The 19,807-nt window shown below is 38.5% G+C and overlaps 1 pseudogene; it reads left to right on the top strand.

The window, feature by feature from the left end:
• The first annotated feature begins 18,443 nt into the window (after window positions 1-18,443).
• LOC109132486 (E3 ubiquitin-protein ligase RSL1 pseudogene) lies at window positions 18,444-19,473 on the top strand (annotated as a pseudogene).
• The last annotated feature ends 334 nt before the right edge of the window (window positions 19,474-19,807 follow it).

The following is a 19,807-nucleotide window of genomic DNA, read 5'->3' as shown; positions in this document are numbered from 1 at the left end:
CATTCGTATGCCCAGAAAACCATGTCCACTAACATCTGATTAAGTCTCGCACGTTTATCTTTAGCTTTAATTTGTTCACGAACAAGACTCCGGCGTACCGCAAGAAACTGTCCTCTTCCTCCGTTGCCAGCGAACCATAGGCAGAGAAGGACACAACGCCATCAAAACACTCATTCTTGATAGCATTTTTGATATTACGAACAACCACATCATAATCATAACCAAGAGGGGGTGGGAAATCCTCAACGTCCCAGAAGACGCGTGTTTCACCATAACCTCTTAATTAATATTCACCAAACGATGGCAATTACGTAACGTAAATTAAACAAAACACAATCAGATTCATCCAACGACGAAGAAAATAATCTAATCCAGATATTAAATAACTTCGAGCAACAGAGAGTAGAGAGATATCCTACCGTACATGGTTTCGACGGAGATGGAGTATACGAGAGTGAGAGATTAGGGAGAGCAAAATAACAATTTTAAGGTTATTAGATCTGCGGCTGTGGAAGGGTGAGAGAGGTTGTCAATTGCACATAACGATGAATGGAATTAGTTGAATCTTTCCGGTTTACCAACAAACCAACTCTGCTTTAGCCTTTCAATTTTTTAGTTCAATAGAAAACTTAATCTTGATTCACAAGAAACCATCTTCTTCGTTTTGCTTTAAGAGAAATTATATCTTAATTCAATTAATAGGGAGCAATCGCTGTGTCCAAAAAAAAGCTTCTGGACATCTTTTTTCTCTCGATCCACATTGGGCCTAACATACTTTTCCCAGACCTAACGTTCGGCCCATAACGTTTACCTACCTAAAAACAAATAAAAATTGATTAGCTTAGCTCCTCCAAGTTTTTGATCCATGTAATAATTGACTAACTTTAATAATTCAGCTAATATTATCATTCGTACATAAGCAGCTCTCACTGAGAGCTGCTTCCTCTTTCGTCCGTCATGGTATTTTCCATAGTCGCCTTATAACTGATACCACACCACACTCGACATTACAACGAATGCCACCAGTCACCATTACAGCTGGTGGCGGACCCCATGGCAGACCTAGATATTCTTTTTATCCGGATCACAGTATGAAATGATCTAGTAATTAAAAAAATTTTGGTCTGCCCAGAAATGATGAGACAATTCAGAAATTTTCTTTATCGATCTAATATTTATATTGTAAGTTTGTAACGATATGTAGTAAATGAAAGTCTAATTTACAATTTGGCTTGCCTGGACCGTTGCATATAAAGTGCATTCATCTTTATGCAGCTTTTATATTGTTCAAGTGCAGTCATCTTTATGCAAATACCCTTGCATGAAGCATGGTACATATGCACTTGCATATAAAGATTTTCTTTGCAGCTTTGATTAAATTTGTTAAACAAATATGAAAATAGTTGTTGTTTCGGAGATAAATCATAAAATAGTTAGTGTAATTTAGGGGCTAGAGATTTCGTTTTAGAACATATCTGGATGATTTTAGTTTTTGATATGCTTGAATTGTGTGTGTGTGAAAGTCTAGCTAGCCCACTTAAAACTGATGCATGATCCGAAGCTTAGAGATATTTTAGTTCGACTGGAGGAGCTAGAAATTATAGTAATAGGGGCCAAGAAAATAGGATTGCGCCGCAGCATAGTGAGGACGGGGAGGAGATATTAAGGTTTTTGTGGAGCTAGAGAAGATTATGTTAGCATTTTTCAAGAAAACATGGTTTTTTTAATCCTCCAATAATTTTAGAATATGAATATCGGGAAAAATGCCAAAAAAACCCGAAGTTATTTTTATTTGGACGTATAATACCCAATGGTTTTAGATTGGAATAAAAATACACCAAATAATAAAAATGTGTTATTTAAAATCCATAATAATAAATGTTGTTATTTTCATACCCACGATTTTTTCAACAAAATCAAAATTCCAATTTTACCCTAGTTATCTAATTATTTATTAATTTTAAATATAAAATTTTTTGGTTTTATGTTAACCATATTAAACCGGGATTACTTATTTCTCTCTTCTTCCTCCTCCTTGCTCTAATCATCGTCGTCTCTTCTCCTTCGACAGTGAAGCCATACAAATCCTGGAACTTGACGACGATGTTGGCTCGTTTAGAGTGGATGCTCGGACAGAGAATCAAAATCTGAGATCGGACTTCCATTGTCAAATCACGTCTGCTTTGGATCCCAAACATTCTCCGACAAATTTGATTCCTTTTTTGTTCTAATATTGTCTCAATTCCAGAATTTTCTTTTTTGGTTTCCGTCAAATTCAGACCAATGACGAACACTGAAAGTGTTGTGTTGAATGAGTTTTTATAAGTTGTCTGAAACATACCATGGGATTGCTACTAAACTAGGATGTCATACAACATTGTGATATATGAGACAACAAGATAGAATTATCACAGATGTCTCATAGATGGTGTGAAGACAATGAGCAGAACTAACAAAGTTGTTGAGGCACTACTTGACACAATTGCAGTAAGAACATATGTGAAGTTCTAAAGTAGTACATGAAGTTATACAGGAAGCCGAACTGTGTGAGTACTTTGAAGAGTTGAAATACAGAAGTTTGGAGACAACTTGGACAAGCCAAGAGGGTCAGATACAACGAAGATGGTATCAAACGTTCGAAGCAGTTCTTGTACTAGTTTCGAGAATAATACAGGAAGTAGTACAAGAAGCTGAGTTGAAGAGTTTGAGTACAGAAGCTTAAGGCCGACTTGGACAAGCCAAGTGACGGCGGCTTAGCTGAATGAACATCTTGAATGGTAGATTCAAGATGAGATCATGAAGAGAAACTTTCCTTATCCAAAAAGAAAAAGGAAAGTTCTCAATTTCCTATTTGTTGTATAATAGGAAAGTTGCCAACCCTAGGGGTTGGGCAATTGATATAAATACCAAGAGGGCGCTTCATGAAGACCTGCGCGCTTCAAGGTAGTTTCAAGAGATGCACACAAGATGTGTGGTGTCACTCCATCAACAAGATAAAAAGATCTTTTGATGGTTTTGTTGAAGATCTACACTAGTTGGAAAAGACAATTAGTGGTAGTCTTCTTTCATTGTAATTCTAGGAAATAGTGGTGGGTGCCATATAGCAATTGTAGGTTGCAGCCTTTTCTAGTGAATGAATTCTGGACTGGGTCCCGGGGAAGTAGGTTATCCGAACCCCGTTAACAAAGCTTGTGTCTTGTCTACTTTATGCTTTACCGTACTTTTGCATTCGTTAACTAACAAAAGCATAGGTTTTAGTCACACACATGCGTTAACAAGTGGTATCAGAGCAGGTTCTTGACAGAGATCTGTTTTCGTTTCGGGTGTTCGATCCTCGATGTGTGACTAGCGGAGAAGTGGAAGTAGATAAGAAAGAAGTGGTTGTGTTCGCCTAGGAAAAGTCGAAGCAAAGGAGAATTAACAGGACATGAGCTACGATTGCTAATAAGAGAGTGTTCCTTCTGCTATGAATCTTCGTCTGAAAGTGGAAATCATTGATCATAATCTGGTTTGCTTCTGATTTTGTGTCAGCGTGGAGGAGAAGAAAGACGAATAAGGAATAGTTGACCTATTATGATCTTATGTTTCAGTTTGGGCTTCTGATAACTGCATACTTGGGCTTGTTTTGTTGTGAATATATATCTCGGTCCAAACTAGAAAGGTGGTGAAGAGAATCAATAGGAGCTACAGTTCTTATCTGAGTTCGACGTGGTACACACCAGGGGTTTAATCTCGTGTTGGGAGAGAGAAGAAATCAAAGGGGTTTCATCCATATTTTTCTCCCATTTATTACGTATCACGTTCAGAGATTTTCATTCGTTGTCCGCTCTTTCCGTACCTTTACTTACCGACCAAATACCAAGACTTTCGTTTAGAGAATTCTGTTTTGTGAGAAGAAAAGTGAAGAATTTATGAATGTATTAAAGCTTCATCTTCACAACCAGAAATCGAATTTGAGAATCTTCGTCTCTGTTGTGATTTAGTCTTATAAGGGAAGACATGTGTTTCACGTTTGGGAAATTGTCGGCAAAGGTGGAGTCAGAATTCTGGTTTTCCAAATTTGGCAAGATTGGAGTTAATAGATTGTATCATCATCACACGAATCTGAAGCAATTAAGGGCATATGCTAATCTTTGGATTTTCTGTTTTGTGAGTCGTTGAGTTCATAGGTGGAGATTGTAGTCTTCTTCGCTAGAATTTCTCAGTTGATTAGGGGAAGAAAAGGCATATCTGAGTTTTCACTGTAGACGTTACTTTTAAAAACTTTTGTCTAACTAAAGAGGGTGAAGAAACCAGCTTCGGTTGTCACGTACTGAAGCTGTCTGATGAGCTTGCTCTGAAAATTGGTTAAAGCGTTGATATCAGAAGATAAGCTAATTTACTATAAGCGCATATACAATTTTGGTTCAACATTTCAAAGGGTTCTCAGTTCAGGATTTTTATTCTTCATTACTGGTTATGGAGTCAGCATAAAAAGATGTGTTTAATGTTGAAGAATCATTCAAGCGAATGTGGTTTCAATTTCTGGGTTTCAAGAAATCACCGAGATGAAGCGTCTTCTTTGTCCGATTCGTTCTCGATTTGAATAGAAGTAAATGATCAGAGATGATTTTACAAAATTGCTTCAGAGTTTGTATTCTTTCTTGTCATCAGAAATAATAGAGGAGTAGATTAGTGCTGAAGCATTATCAAAAGTGACTCATGGAGAAGCAAAAAGAGAATTGTAAAATCAAAACAGAGTTTTCAGTTCTCAGATTAAGCCCTTGCTGGCAGAGAAGGTTAAAGCTAAACTCATAGGGAAGAAGACGCTATAAAGTTTTGAGGTGGATGTTGAGGGCTTATAAGAAAGAAGAGTTTGAGAACCTAGTTGAGTGATGGTCTTCCTGAGGAGTTAATTCAGAATCTTTTAGATTTGTATTTCACAAAGGAAAAGGAGATTCATCGAGAGAGTTCATGAGGGAGATGAAATTATGTGGGAGATAATTGTGTGATTGAAGAATTATCTAAAGTCTATAGATTAAGGTTTGCTTTAAGAACACAAGATTTATATAAAGTATTTCTCCTTTATATTAGCTTAAGAAAACTTTCTCAAAAACTCAAGCTCTCAATCTCTCTTTCTCTCTCAAACCTTATAAGTTGTGTTACATCCCAACACATCCTTATATACCACTTTGCTAATCCTAATCCTAATAGGAATCCTCTCATGTCTAGACAACTCCTAGACATTTGATCCTTATCTCTTTAATATCCAAACTGTAATAAAACTAGGACTAGTTACCATTTTAGGCTTTCTTCAAGCTTACTCCAACAATCTCCTCCTTAAGCTTGAAGCTCTGTCTTGACAAGTCTTGAACTCCCAAAAGATCTCTCATTACTTTGAACTTGTTCTTGTCCAATGCCTTTGTAAGAATGTCTGCTCTCTGTTCATTTCCCGGAATATGTAGCACCTCAATTTGACCACTCTCCACTCGTTCCCTTATGAAGTGATAGCGTCGGTGAATATGTTTACTTTTCCCATGGAAAACTGGGTTCTTAGTAAGAGCTATTGCTGATTGATTATCAATCAGAATAGTCACTTTCTCTTCCGCAGCTCCGGTGATCTCGACCAACAGATCCTGCAACCAAACCGCTTGTTTTGCAGCCTCAGTCCCTGCCATAAACTCTGCTTCGCAAGAAGATAGAGACACCACATCTTGTTTCTGTGAACACCATGTGATAGGACTCTTACCAAGATAAAATATGTACCCTGAAGTACTTCGTCCATCATCAGGATCAATATTATGGCTGCTGTCACAGTAACCAACCAATCTTGGTACCTTCGATCTTCCATAAGACAAACCAAAATGAATAGTTCCCCTTAAGTATCTAAGGCAGTGCTTCATTGCAACACCATGCGAATGCCTTGGACTTTGCATGTATCTGCTCAATATTCCCACACAATAGGATAAATCCGGTCTAGTATGTAGCAAGTAGCGTAGACACCCCACATTCTTCCTATACAGAGTTGCATCAATCTCTTCTTCATCCTCTGCTTTTGACAACTTTAACTCTGTCTCCATCGGAATAAGAACTAAATTACAGTTAGACATCCCTGCTTCCTCAAGGATCTTGTGAGCATACCGGGCCTGACTTAATGTTATCCCATCTTGGTGCTGACAAACTTGCATTCCCAAATAATAGGATAGTTTCCCAAGATTACTCATTTCAAATTTATCAGCCATCTCCTCCTTAAATTTGTTAATCACTCCTAAGCTTGTTCCAGTGACAAATAAATCATCAACATAGACTCCAATGATCAAAAGATCTTTACCAACATCTTTTCGGTACACAGAAGGTTCTTTCGAACATTTCACAAATCCCAACTCCTCCAAGATTTGATTTAGCTTATTATTCCATGCTCTAGGTGCCTGCCTTAAACCATACAAAGCTTTGTTAAGTTTGTAGACTTTTCCTTCTTTTCCTGCTATCTCAAATCCTTCTGGTTGACTAACATAAACTGTTTCCTTGAGTTCTCCATGAAGAAAAGCAGTCTTTACATCTAGGTGATGTATTTCCCAACCATGTGAAGCTGCTAGATCAATTAGAAGTCTTATGGTCTCAATCCTGGCAACTGGTGCAAAAACTTCTTCAAAATCAACACCATATTTTTGCACATATCCTTTTGCTACTAACCTGGCTTTATATTTGTTGATACTTCCATCAGAATTTCTCTTAAGCTTGAACACCCATTTTAAACCAATTGGTTTTGCTCCAATGGGTAAATCAACAAGATCCCAAGTTCTAAGCTTCTCTATTGATCCTATTTCATCCTCACAAGCATTTATCCACTCCTTGGACTCGCTAGCTTGTGCAAAACTTGCAGGTTCACCGTTGATACACAAAAGCATATACTCGCCTTCTTCTTCTGCAAACAGGACATAGTCTTTAAGATGTTTTGGTGTAGCTCTCACCCGTTCTGATCTTCTTAACTCTGGCTCTGTGGAAACTGCAGGTTGATTTGTACTTGTGAATGCAGGTTGTTGTGTCTCAACCTTAACCGTTTGCTCTTGTGAATCCAAGACATCACCCGAACCTATCTCTTTCTGACTCTCTGCATCTTCAGGAATCTGTTCATTCTCAGTAGTCTCATCACCTTCTTGAAGACCGTGGTTTCCAAAGATGCCATAGTTAATCTTAAAGCTTTTATCACTTTCTTCTGCAGAGAAATCTTGAGACCAATGCCATCCTTTTGTTTCATCAAACACAACATCACGACTGACAACAATTTTCTTTGTCTGTGGATCAAGCAAACGGTACGCCTTAGACCCTGGTTCTGTTCCCAAGTGAACCAAAATACGAGTTCTATCATCAAGTTTTCTTAAACTCGGTTTTTCTACCTTTGCGTAACCAATGCAGCCAAATATCCTAATATGCTGAACTGTAGGTTTTTGATCTCGAAAACATTCATATGGGGTCTTTTCCTTCAAAGCTCGAGTTGCTATTCTGTTGATAAGATATGTCGAATGCCTAATAGCTTCTCCCCAAAGATAATTTGGCATATGCATATGTTTTAAAATGCTTCTAGTCATTCCCATCAAAGTCCTATTTCTCCTTTCAACAACACCATTCTGTTGTGGTGTATATGGTGCTGTTAGTTGTCTTTTTATGCCAGAAGCTTCACAAAAGGAATTAAACTCTTGAGATACAAACTCTCCTCCTCTATCTGTTCTGAAAACCTGTATGGTTTCCCCAGCTTCTTTCTCCACAACAACTTTGAATTTTTGAAATTTCTCAAATGCTTTTCCTTTCTCCTTTAGTAACACAGTCCACATATATCTAGAGAAGTCATCAATGATCACAAAGACATACCTATTTCCTGCTGCTGTGCTTGGTGTTATTGGTCCACAAAGGTCTCCATGTAACAGTTCTAACTTCTTTGTGGCTCGAAAAACAGTTTCTTGTGGAAACTCATGCCTAGTTTGCTTTCCAAGCAAACATGAACTACAAATCTCTTTTTTTACTGACAATTTTGGTGCTCCAAGAACTAATTCTTTTCCTAACATTGTTCCTAGGGTTACAAAGTTCACATGTCCCATCCTCGCATGCCATTTACCTGATTCACTTATCTCTGTAAGATAAAGGCAAGCATTATCACGCAATCCCATTTGAACTTTGTAAAGCCTGTTCCTAGACTTTTCTGTTTTGACAAGGAGTCTTCCTTCTTGGTCTCTTATTGTCAAATATTTTCCTCTTAATCGTATGTCACAATCGGACTCTGTAGCTTGTCCTAGACTGATGATGTTGCTTTTTAAATCTGGGATGAAGTAAACACCAGTCATCTCCCTTTGCTTCCCATTCTGATCTATGAAAACAACTGTCCCTTTTCCCTTTATGTCGACTCGCGAATCATCACCAAAACGAACCTTCCCTGTAACAGACAGATCAAGCTTCTCAAAATATCTTCTATCTCCGGTCATGTGATTGCTGGCACCATTATCAAGGTACCAAGTGCTATCCCCATCTTTACTAGTCTCGAACTTGCTAGGTACAACTCGTTTTTCATTTAAGTAGACTACTTCATGCATTAGAAGCTCGTCTGCATCCTCCGTGTCTTTGTTGTCCGTTTCTTGTGTCTCTTGCAGCTTAAGTAGTCGATCTGGACAATTAAACGCCATATGACCAGTTTGATCGCATCTAAAACAGACAACTTGTGACATATCTCTTCCTCCAAAACGTCCTCTTCCTCGTCCTCTGTTTCCAAACCTACCTCCACGACCTCTTCCTCTGTAACCTCCAAAATCTCCACTGTAGTCCTTGTACTGCTGGTTTTGATTCGTTTGTTGATTTGTGTTTGCATACATCAGCTTGCTCTGTTCCTCCTGAGATTCTTCCTCGACATTGATTCGTTCTTCATAGGTTTTTAGACGACCAACAACATCCTCAAAACTTACTGTATTTAAATCCAAAACTTGTTCTAAAGAAGCAACTATATGGATGAATTTTCTGCGAGGAAGACTGTTAAGAAATTTCTTAACAATCTTTGGTTCTTCTATGGTTTTTCCTAACGCAGCTGACTTCGATCCAATTGCAGCAAGTTTTCCAACAAAGTCATCAATTCTCTCAGATTCCTGCATCTTCAAGCGATCAAACTCAGCCATTAAAGTTTGCAGTCTTGCTTCTCTAACACGTTCTGCTCCAACGTTTCGATTTCGGATTGCTTCCCAAATTTTCTTTGTCGTACCATGATCTCCAACTTGCAAGGTTAAGTTCTCCGGTATTGATTGAAACAGCAAAGCCATGGCTATGTTGTTGTGATCCTCGTTGACTTGTTCGGTTGCTGCTTCTATGGCATCCCAGACTTTATGAACCTTGAGTGCAAGTTTCATCTTCATCGCCCATACAGTATAGTTGTTTGCATTAAGCATAGGACATACAATAGAGGAAGAGCTTCCTCCTTCCTTGAGTGGTGGTGGTGGTAGTGCGAGTTCGGACATGATTCCTTTGATGATCGAGCAATGCTCTGATACCAAATATAGATTAAGGTTTGCTTTAAGAACACAAGATTTATATAAAGTATTTCTCCTTTATATTAGCTTAAGAAAACTTTCTCAAAAACTCAAGCTCTCAATCTCTCTTTCTCTCTCAAACCTTATAAGTTGTGTTACATCCCAACACATCCTTATATACCACTTTGCTAATCCTAATCCTAATAGGAATCCTCTCATGTCTAGACAACTCCTAGACATTTGATCCTTATCTCTTTAATATCCAAACTGTAATAGAACTAGGACTAGTTACCATTTTAGGCTTTCTTCGAGCTTACTCCAACAAAGTCACCGAAGCTGCAGAGTGTTTGATCGATCGTCGGTTAATTATTATTGATTAAGAATAAATAACAAAAAGCAATATGTCCCCTGTGAATCAGAGTGATCGACTCACACTTAGGATGATAAGGATTCCGAGGAGGAATGGATTTATATTTCCTAACGTTCAGTTGTGTGAAAGAATTTGCAGATAAAAGCAATTTTGAAGAATTTGGTGGAGAAGCAGCGAAGAAGAAAGTGATTTGGGAGTATGCATCTTGATTGGTTGAAGTCTGATGTATATGGCATAAAATTGGAATGTTTTGTCTTATTGAGACACACAATCAACAAGAGGGAGAAGAATGTTGAGCTTCATAGGAAGAGCTTTGTAAAAAGAAGACAAAGAGTGTGCTCTGCTTCTTGTCATGAGAAAGAAAGATGAATCAGAGATGAGCCTATGGAACATGGTTCTTAAGGATATCTATGCACTAGTAGAATGATCAAGACGAAGCTTGATACAACTCTGAATCAAGAAAAGTATTTCAGAGGAAGAATAATGAAGAAGGTTTAAGGTTTTATAGATGGTTTTCATAACCAATGTTGACTCTTTCATCCTCGTTTATTTTGGCTACAGACCTTGGATTTTTAGCTCTGAAAGATGTTCTGAAAAGTTGAGAGTGAGATCTTTTAAACGAAATAAAGATCACCTTCTGATTCCATTTGGTTTGACAGGAAATTGATCTCAAAGTTGACTCCTTGTAGCATTGTTTCATTCCGGACCTATGTTGGGATTTTCGCCATAACTCTCAAACCATAAATCGAAATGGCGGTCTGCTTTCTCCTATGGCTTCGTATGGCTGTTTTTGATATCCTCACCAATTTTCTTAATTTTATGGGTTGTTGTGCTACTTCGTTTATGCTCTGCATCAAGACTGCATCAAGACTGCATCAAGATAGATGAAGAAATTTAAGAGGTAGCAAGCACATGACAAGAATTGTTGGTTGTCACTGGTTGTAATATGTAATGAAGAAGAGGTCACAAAACTAGAGTTTTCTTCAGAATGTGTTTAGGAAAATTCAGTGTTGTTAACATCATCAAAGGAGAGAAGGTTTTCTTTAAAACTAAGAAAGATAAGAAAAATTTGTTTCAAGAGAAGGTTTGGAGATCCCAAAGTAATCTGATCACGCTGAAACTTTGTGGGGAGCTTGGTGCTATTACGAGCTTGAGATCCAACGGTTGGATTGAAGTTTTGACGGTTGGTTTCTGATTTATTCAAGCATCTTCAGTGTGTTTCAGGCACAGTTTTTCCGAAGTTTCAGATTTTACCAGTTTCGGTGGTGACATCAAAAGGAGGACCAAATGAACTCGGAATGAGAAGAAATTTGGCAGAGATACTATATACATGTTTAACTAGATTCTCCTAGAAGGTAACTGGTTTTGGAATCTCAGAACATAGTTGAATGATGTTATTTAAGAACAGTTGATTTAGAGTTTTATGCAACAGTGAATTTCTAATAACGGCGAGGAGCATAGATGTTCTAACATGTTATGGAAGCATGTTAGAATCTACGCAGAATGCTGAAAACATTCTTAGATGGATTTTGAAACAGAGAGATTGCTACTGAGACTAAGAAGAGAAGTTTGAGACATAAAAAGTTCTTAGTTCATGAAAAAGATGAACTTATATGGGAAGAAGAGTTCAGTCAAAGGATTTCAAAGGAATTTTGCAAAGAGATATCAAGCTTAGCTTATAGTGGTGATGAATCATTTTTCTCATAGCTCATTCTTAAAGTTGAAGACTCGCATATGGAAGCATTACTGGATCTAGTGCTATCTCTGTTAGTTTAAGCGGAAGTAAAGAGAAGAACTTGAGAGGGAGAGAGTGAACTCGGCAATAGAGATAAGAGAAAACATAGGGTTCTATTAGTGTATATGTTACAAGGTGGCTATAAGCCTTTTTATAGGTCCGAACATTAGGGCTACTCCCTCATGTGAGACATACAAGTTGGATAGGGACATAAAGAGAGAGGGACACACTAATCCCTAGGGTGAAAGCGACCTCACTTGGTCTCCCAAGAAGATACAAACACGTGACTACCTTCTTCTTTCTCTTCTAACGGCTATAAGGTAGTTCTCGGCCCCTCACCTAACTTGTACGGACGGCCCTTGTTCCTCACTTGTACGGATGGGTGTACGGACACCTCCTAGCTTGATTGTTATACACACGTTTTTCTTTCCAGGTTGACGGGTGAGACCTGATGCGTTCACTTCGTCAGGGAAGGGGCACGGCTGGCTCATGTGAAGGAGCCTCAGTATTAGTATCAGTGCTCGTGGGATCATTATCCCCATGGTCTGGCTCCACAAAATGTTCAGCGGGTGAAGGTACCAGCAGCTCTTGAACAGGAGTCGATGTTTGGACAGGAGTTGGTGCTTCATCTTTGATAGGGGATGTAGAGGGCTCATGGATAGTCTGATCGGTGTAGCCTTGTTTAGTGCGACTCGATGGTGCAGTAATGCCAAGATGGTTTAGTAGGAACCGCAAGTTGGTCGCCCGATCAGAATTAGATTGAGATAAGTCTTTCAAGCTGTCCCAGTCCTTCTTCTCGTAATATCCTTGTTGTTCAAGGAACTTCACGTCTCGTGAGATAAGAATGCGGCCAGTAGTTGGATCGTAGCATTTATACCTCTTTTGACTTGTTGAATAGCCGATGAACATGCATTTGGTGCTTTTGGCGTCGAGTTTGTTCCTTTTTTCACCTGGTACCAAAACAAAGCACACACAACCAAAAACGCGTAAGTGATCCACAGAAGGTTTCAATCTATTGAGTACCTCATATGGTGATCTATCTTGTAGAACTTTGGTTGGGGTCCTATTGATCAAGTAACATGCGGTCATCACGACATCTCCCCAAAACCTCTTGGTAACATTAGTTTGGAACATCATCGATCTCGCCACCTCCATAAGATGCTGGTTCTTTCTCTCGGCTACACCATTCTGTTGGGGTGTATATGGGCAGCTTGTTTGTTGGAGTATGCCATGCTTTGCTAAATGTGCTTTAAGTTTGTGGCTTGTGTATTCTCCTCCATTATCCGATCTTAGTACCTTTATTTTAGCATTGAAGTGATTAGTGACATAATTCTGGAAGTTAACAAATGCATCATAAACTCTATCTTTAGAAGGTAACAAGGTAAGCCATGTGTACTTAGATTTTTCATCAATAAAAGTCACAAAATAGACAAGGAGAAGTCCACACATCTGAATGCACTAAGTCAAAGCAATGTTCATAAATAGTAGTAGATTTAGGAAAAATAGACTTGCAATGTTTACCAAGAATACAAGACTCACAACTTGAATTATCAAAAGAAACATTAGGCAACATTAATTCAAGAGCTCTAGAGTGAGCATGGCCTAATCTAGCATGCCAAACCTCACTTGAGATACTACTAAGATTCGATATAAGGGAAAACAAATTTGAGGGATTTGATGAAGTTTTCTCTAGGACATATAGTTCTCCTCTTGCATCTCCTTCTCCAAGAATCTTCCCAGTCTCAATATCCTGAAAATGTACACTATTAGGACCAAAGATTGTGTAACAATTTAAATCATTAGTGGCTCTCTTAACCGATAAAAGGTTAGAAGTAAAGGTAGGCATAAAGAAAGCCTTTGAATTCTTATCAAACAATTTCAAGTCTCCTATGCCTTTAACTGGTATTCGGTCCCCATTGGCAATAATAACATTACCTACAGCCGGTTTTATGTTGTGTATAAGACTAGGGTTACTTATCATATGGTGAGAAGCACCCGAGTCAACAACAAGAGCTTTACTAGGCTGTGAAGCAAAGAAAGTGGTACCAGAATCCTTTAGTGCGGCAATGGACTTGATGAGAGCCTCTAGGTCTGATTTCCTCACAAGATCTCCAAATGACGCTGCCATGGCCGTGGCCTCCGCCCCTCCTTGGTTTGTCGCACCAACGCCTTGGCCGCTTGACCCTTCTTGCGAGAGATTGGCTTTGAACTTGGCCGGCTTGAGATGAGGGTGAAGGATCCAGCACTTGTCCCTCACATGACCTCTTTTCTTGCAGTGGTCGCATACCACCACTCTCCGGTCCTCAGGTTTGTACACCCCCTTGTTGGCTGTGGCCAAATCTTCCTTTCCACAAAAGAGGCCAAGAGAGCCTTGTTCCTTTTGTACTTGAGAACACACATCTTCAAGGGTAGGGAGCTTGTCTCCACGGAGGATATGCTTGATGAGGTCATTGAACGCCGGGTTGAGAGTGAGCAGAAGACCAAAGACTTTGTCTTGCTCCTTTCTTTCGTTGAGGATGGCCGGATCGATAGTGCTTGGTCGGAGCATCTCGAGTTCGGCCCAAAGTGACTTAAACTTCCCAAAATGCTTTGTAAACTCCAAGTCTTCTTGATGTAGGCAATTGATGGCCTTCTTAACTTCAAACACTCGGGTTAAGTTGGTCACATTACCATACACATTCGCGAGCGTCTCCCATAGCTCCTTGGCTGTCTCGCAATACGAATATGCCTCTAGGACTGGTGCGTCAAGCGAGTTCTAGAGAATGGCAAGCACGGTCTGATCTTCTTGGAACCACTTGGTCTCCTTTTCGAGTTCAGCCTCCTTGTCTTCTTCCTTTCCATCTTTACCGTCGTCCTTAATGGCTTTCTTGGGGAGTTGGTCCGTTTCGATGTGGATCCATAGCCCCCGGCCACTAAGTGCGGTTTTCGTGGTTCTTTTCCACAATAAGTAGTTAGCCCCCTTCAGGACCACCGGTGTAACAATCGGTTTGGAGGTGTCCATAAGAACGGTTTGCGAGAGAGATGAGTTTAAAGGTGTAAATTGAGTAGTAACAAGAGTATAAAGAGAGTAAAGAGTATAGGAAATCGCAGAGTGAGTTCAAAGAGTAAGGAATCAAGAAACTTGCTCTGATACCATGTTAGTTTAAGCGGAAGTAAAGAGAAGAACTTGAGAGGGAGAAAGTGAACTCGGCAATAGAGATAAGAGAAAACATAGGGTTCTATTAGTGTATATGTTACAAGGTGGCTATAAGCCTTTTTATAGGTCCGAACATTAGGGCTACTCCCTCATGTGAGACATACAAGTTGGATAGGGACATAAAGAGAGAGGGACACACTAATCCCTAGGGTGAAAGCGACCTCACTTGGTCTCCCAAGAAGATACAAACACGTGACTACCTTCTTCTTTCTCTTCTAACGGCTATAAGGTAGTTCTCGATCCTTCTAATGGGCCTTAGGTCTTTGTGGCCTCCTCTTTACTCCATGGGACATGGTAAGACTCGGCCCCTCACCTAACTTATACGGACGGCCCTTGTTCCTCACTTGTACGGACGAGTGTACGGACACCTCCTATCTTATGATCCTACTTAATAATCTCAAGGAGAAAGAGACTTTTGATATTAGAAAGCAAAGAGAACAAAAAGGGATGACTTAAGTCTAAATTACTAAGTTCAGTAGTTTTGTTGCAGTTCAAAACTACATCTCCAATGATGTGCAAAAGTCTGAAATGCACAAGTATATAAAGAAGGTATCTAAGGCTCAATCGTGTCTCAAATTTGAAGTGAAGAGAAAGACTCTCAGATTGGTTGTTATCTTTGGGTATTTTGAGTATGATAAAGAAGAGCATGAATGAAGCTTGTTGATACGGGGGAGCGTTTTGCTAGCTCAATTCATGGTGGAATTTTGTGGATTAGATGGTGATTTTGGAGAAGTTTTGCAGGATTTACGTTAGAGAGTTTAATATTTTTGCTTCAAAGAGAATGACTATAGAGGAAAGATTAGAACTTCAGAAAGGAAAGGGTTGATACAGAAGATGCTCCATGAATGTTATATTGAATCACATGCATTGTAAGTGAACTTCGGAGAATGATCAAAAAGATGTGTCAATGTATCTGTTGGAGTCTGCACCGGATGTCAAAGTACGATATAGCTCACAAACACAATTAGAGGTTTTAACTTAGTTATGCACTCAAGGGGGGGGGGGAGATATCACACAAAAAAGAGCTGTTGATCTTAACCAATAGGAGAGTTTTGTGGTCTGGTTCTGAGATCATAATTTCAATAATGATTGGTTGTTACTTGGATTTGTTAAAGAGAAGAGTGCTTGAGTATCAAAATAAGTTAAAAAGGGGGAGAATGAGGATGTTTGATCTTTCAAGACACATTGCACGATTTACCATAAAGTGAGAAGTTGAGGATATTTAAAACTCAGTCATCAAGGGAGAGATTGAAAATATTGTGATGGCTGGTTTTTATAAGATGCATAGAAGTGGTGAAGTCAATAATTAAGGGAGAAATTGAAGCAGGTTTTAAAAGAAGCATGAATTATAAAACTCAATCATCAAGGGAGAGATTGAAAGTGTTGTGTTGAATGAGTTTTTATAAGTTGTCTAAAACATACCTTGGGATTGCTACTAAACCAGGATGTCATACAACATTGTGATATATGAGACAACAAGGTAGAATTATCACAGATGTCTCATAAATGGTGTGAAGACAATGAGCAGAACTAACAAAGTTGTTGAGGCACTACTTGACACAATTGCAGTAAGAACATATGTGAAGTTCCAAAGTAGTACATGAAGTTATACAAGAAGCCGAACTGTGTGAGTACTTTGAAGAGTTGAAATATAGAAGTTTGGAGACAACTTGGACAAGCCAAGAGGGTCAGATACAACGGAGATGGTATCAAACGTCCGAAGCAGTTCTTGTACTAGTTCCGAGAATAATAAAGGAAGTAGTACAAGAAGCTGAGTTGAAGAGTTTGAGTACAGAAGCTTAAGGCCGACTTGGACAAGCCAAGTGGCGGCGGCTTAGCTGAATGAACATCTTGAATGGAAGATTCAAGATGAGATCATGAAGAGAAACTTTCCTTATCCAAAAAGAAAAAGGAAAGTTCTCAATTTCCTATTTGTTGTATAATAGGAAAGTTGCCAACCATAGGGGTTGGGCAATTGATATAAATACCAAGAGGACGCTTTATGAAGACCTGCGCGCTTCAAGGTAGTTTCAAGAGATGCACACAAGGTAGTTTCAAAAGACAATTAGTGGTAGTCTTCTTTCATTGTAATTCTAGGAAATAGTGGTGAGTGCCATATAGCAATTGTAGGTTGCAGCCTTTTCTAGTGAATGAATTCTGGACTAGGTCCCGGAAATGTAGGTTATCCGAACCTCGTTAACAAAGCTTGTGTCTTGTCTACTTTATGCTTTACCGTACTTTTGCATTCGTTAACTAACAAAAGCATAGGTTTAGTCACACACATGCGTTAACAAACACGGGGTTGTACTTCCGAGTTTCCGAGAATCCAAGTCGTAATCCCTCGTTTGAGCTGTCCCACCATGGTTGTACTTCTCCTCTTCGTCTTCTTTACCACCTGTTTTCTTCTCCGGAGAGGCTTTAACATCTTCAGTTACAGAGGACAAAGGAACCAGCTTTGGATATGTCTTGCCTATCAAACATCCGTCCCATGAAGCTCTAGGCTCCTCGAACGAGATGCGACCCGCGTCGAGTTTTTGATAAGTTGAGTTTTTGATTCCAAATCTATCAGCTCCTTCATCGTCTTCTTCTCCCCATCTTCAATTTCTTCTTCCTCTTCTCCTTCTTCTTCTTCATCCTTCTCTTTGAAAGCTGGCACTATAGGGAACCGAATCGAACTCTCCAGCAGGTCGTGCTCTCTAGCAGGTTGTCGTCATCATCATCGCCAGCAACTCTATCGTGGAGAGAGGAGCCGTAATTAGACCTAACATCACATGATCTGCGTCGTGGCTGGCCGAAAACAGAGGTGGAAATGGATGTGTTACGGACGGAGTAAGAGCTAGCACGGCGGAGCTCAAGGACGGAGGAAGAGAGAAAAACAAGTAGATAACTGGGATTAATTTCCCATTTGATATGGTTAACACAAAACCAAAAATTTTTATATTTAAAATTAATAATCCGTGAAATTGGAATTTCGATTTTGTTGAAAAATCGTGGGTATGAAAATAACAACACTTATTATTTTGGATTTTAAATTACATGTTTTTATTATTTGATGTATTTTTATTCCAATTCAAAACCATTAGGTATTAGGTATTAAACGTCCAAATAAAAATAACTTCGATTTTTTTTTACCATTTTTTCCTATGAATATCTCAGAACTCATTGGAAGCAAACGTACAGAGTATTCAGATAACCAACACATGAACATATCACTAGAAGAAATTGATGGACATGTAGACGTATAATAAAATCTACCATTTTTTAATTCAACTCTTACTTAAGGCCTTGAAACTTATTTTTCGCAAATTCTTTAAACTTATTTTATGATTCTGTTTTTATTCATTTATTAAATCGAAGACTCTTGCGGAATCCACAAAAAGGCTAATTTACCAAAACAAAATAAAAAATCTACAAAAATTTATTCAAAATTATGAATGTAAAAAAATTGAGTGTGTGATACAATCTCCCCTTTATTTTCGCTTTTCAGGATAATATAAACTAGTTTATTTTTATTATCACTTTAATAATAAGATTGTTAATTAAAAATCTATATTCCCTAATTATTTTGGATTGTGTTTTTGTTTAGGTTTTATACTTTTTACTTTAGCTCCTAACTTTCTTATTCTTTTAGTTGTTTCGATCTCTACTTCAGAAAAACTCTCGCATGCTCTGGTTTTTTAAGTTCACGTTTATAAAATTAAGAGAACTTTCTTCTCAAACGTTTCCTTGAATTCGTTACTACTTTTGCTTGCTGATTCTGATCTTTGCAAATAAATATGCAACCTATAAGAAAACGATTTGCATCCTTCTTTCTGAATTCTCCTCGTAAAACGACTTGCAATATCTGTTTAGATGATGATATTAATGCTAATCAGATGTTTTGTGTTAATAAATGTCGCCATCGATTCTGTTACGTGTGCATGAAGAAACATATAGAGGTAAGGCTACTATTTAAGGGAAGTGTGATTAGATGTCCTCACTATCGCTGCAAGTCTAAGCTGACTTTTGGAAGCTGTGTTGATCTTTTGACGTCTGAACTAAAAAAGATGTGGCGACAAAATATCAAAGAGGACTCGATTCCTGTAAAACAGAGAATTTATTGTCCAAACCCGAGGTGCTCCGCTTTAATGTCGTTAAAAGATCTCTCTAAATCTACTAAAGAAGCTGGAGTTTGGAAATACTTCTTTAACTCTACGGAAGAAGCTAGAGTCAGAAGACGCTGCTTCGAAAGCGGTCAACTCTTTTGCATCAACTGTAAAGTTCCATGGCATAGTGACTTGTCGTGCGACGAGTGCATGAGATTGAGCCCAAATCCTACAGCTGATGATATAAAGTTTGAAGCTTTAGCAAATAGGAATATGTGGCGTCAATGTGGAAATTGCAAACACATGATTGAACTTGCAAAAGGATGCATCAAAGTAACCTGCAGGTATCATCATATCTATTAATCACATTCATATTTGGTTATATACATATGTTTTAATCATTGCATTTTCATTGTAGATGTGGACATAAGTTTTGCTACAAATGTGGAGCTAAGGCTGGAGATTGCTGTCATGGTCGTTTACATACGTATATCTCAGTGCAACCATGGTCGCCGTTACACCAAAGGTCACCACAGCCGCCATTACAGCCGTTGCTGCCGCCTCCATCAGTGTATTTTACCATCTTGTTTTTTGCGTCTTGAAACCTATTATATACTATTATTTATAATATATAGTTTGCCTTCATAGAATAGTATGATCGCTTTTGTGGGTTACTAGTTACAATTCGGATGTTTTTTTTTTTGTTTTTTTTTTCCCTTTTCTGTAAGGTCTTTGGTTTTCTAACTTTTAAAACGATCTACTAAATGAAAGTCTAATTTAAAATTTGGCTTGCCTAGAAAGTCAGATGTTCCAGAAGTAGAATGACTTATTATTCAAGTGTTTTCATCTTTATGCAAAGACCCTTGAATGTATATATATACAGAGATATACTCACATATAAAGATTTTTTATTCAATTTTGATTGAATTCGTTAAA

The sequence above is a fragment of the Camelina sativa genome, chromosome 4, assembly GCF_030686135.1.
Source record: "Camelina sativa cultivar CO46 ecotype springtype chromosome 4, ASM3068613v1".
NCBI lineage: Eukaryota > Viridiplantae > Streptophyta > Magnoliopsida > Brassicales > Brassicaceae > Camelina > Camelina sativa.
Note: the sequence above shows the minus strand (reverse complement) of the source record. Positions and strands in the feature narration are given on the sequence as shown.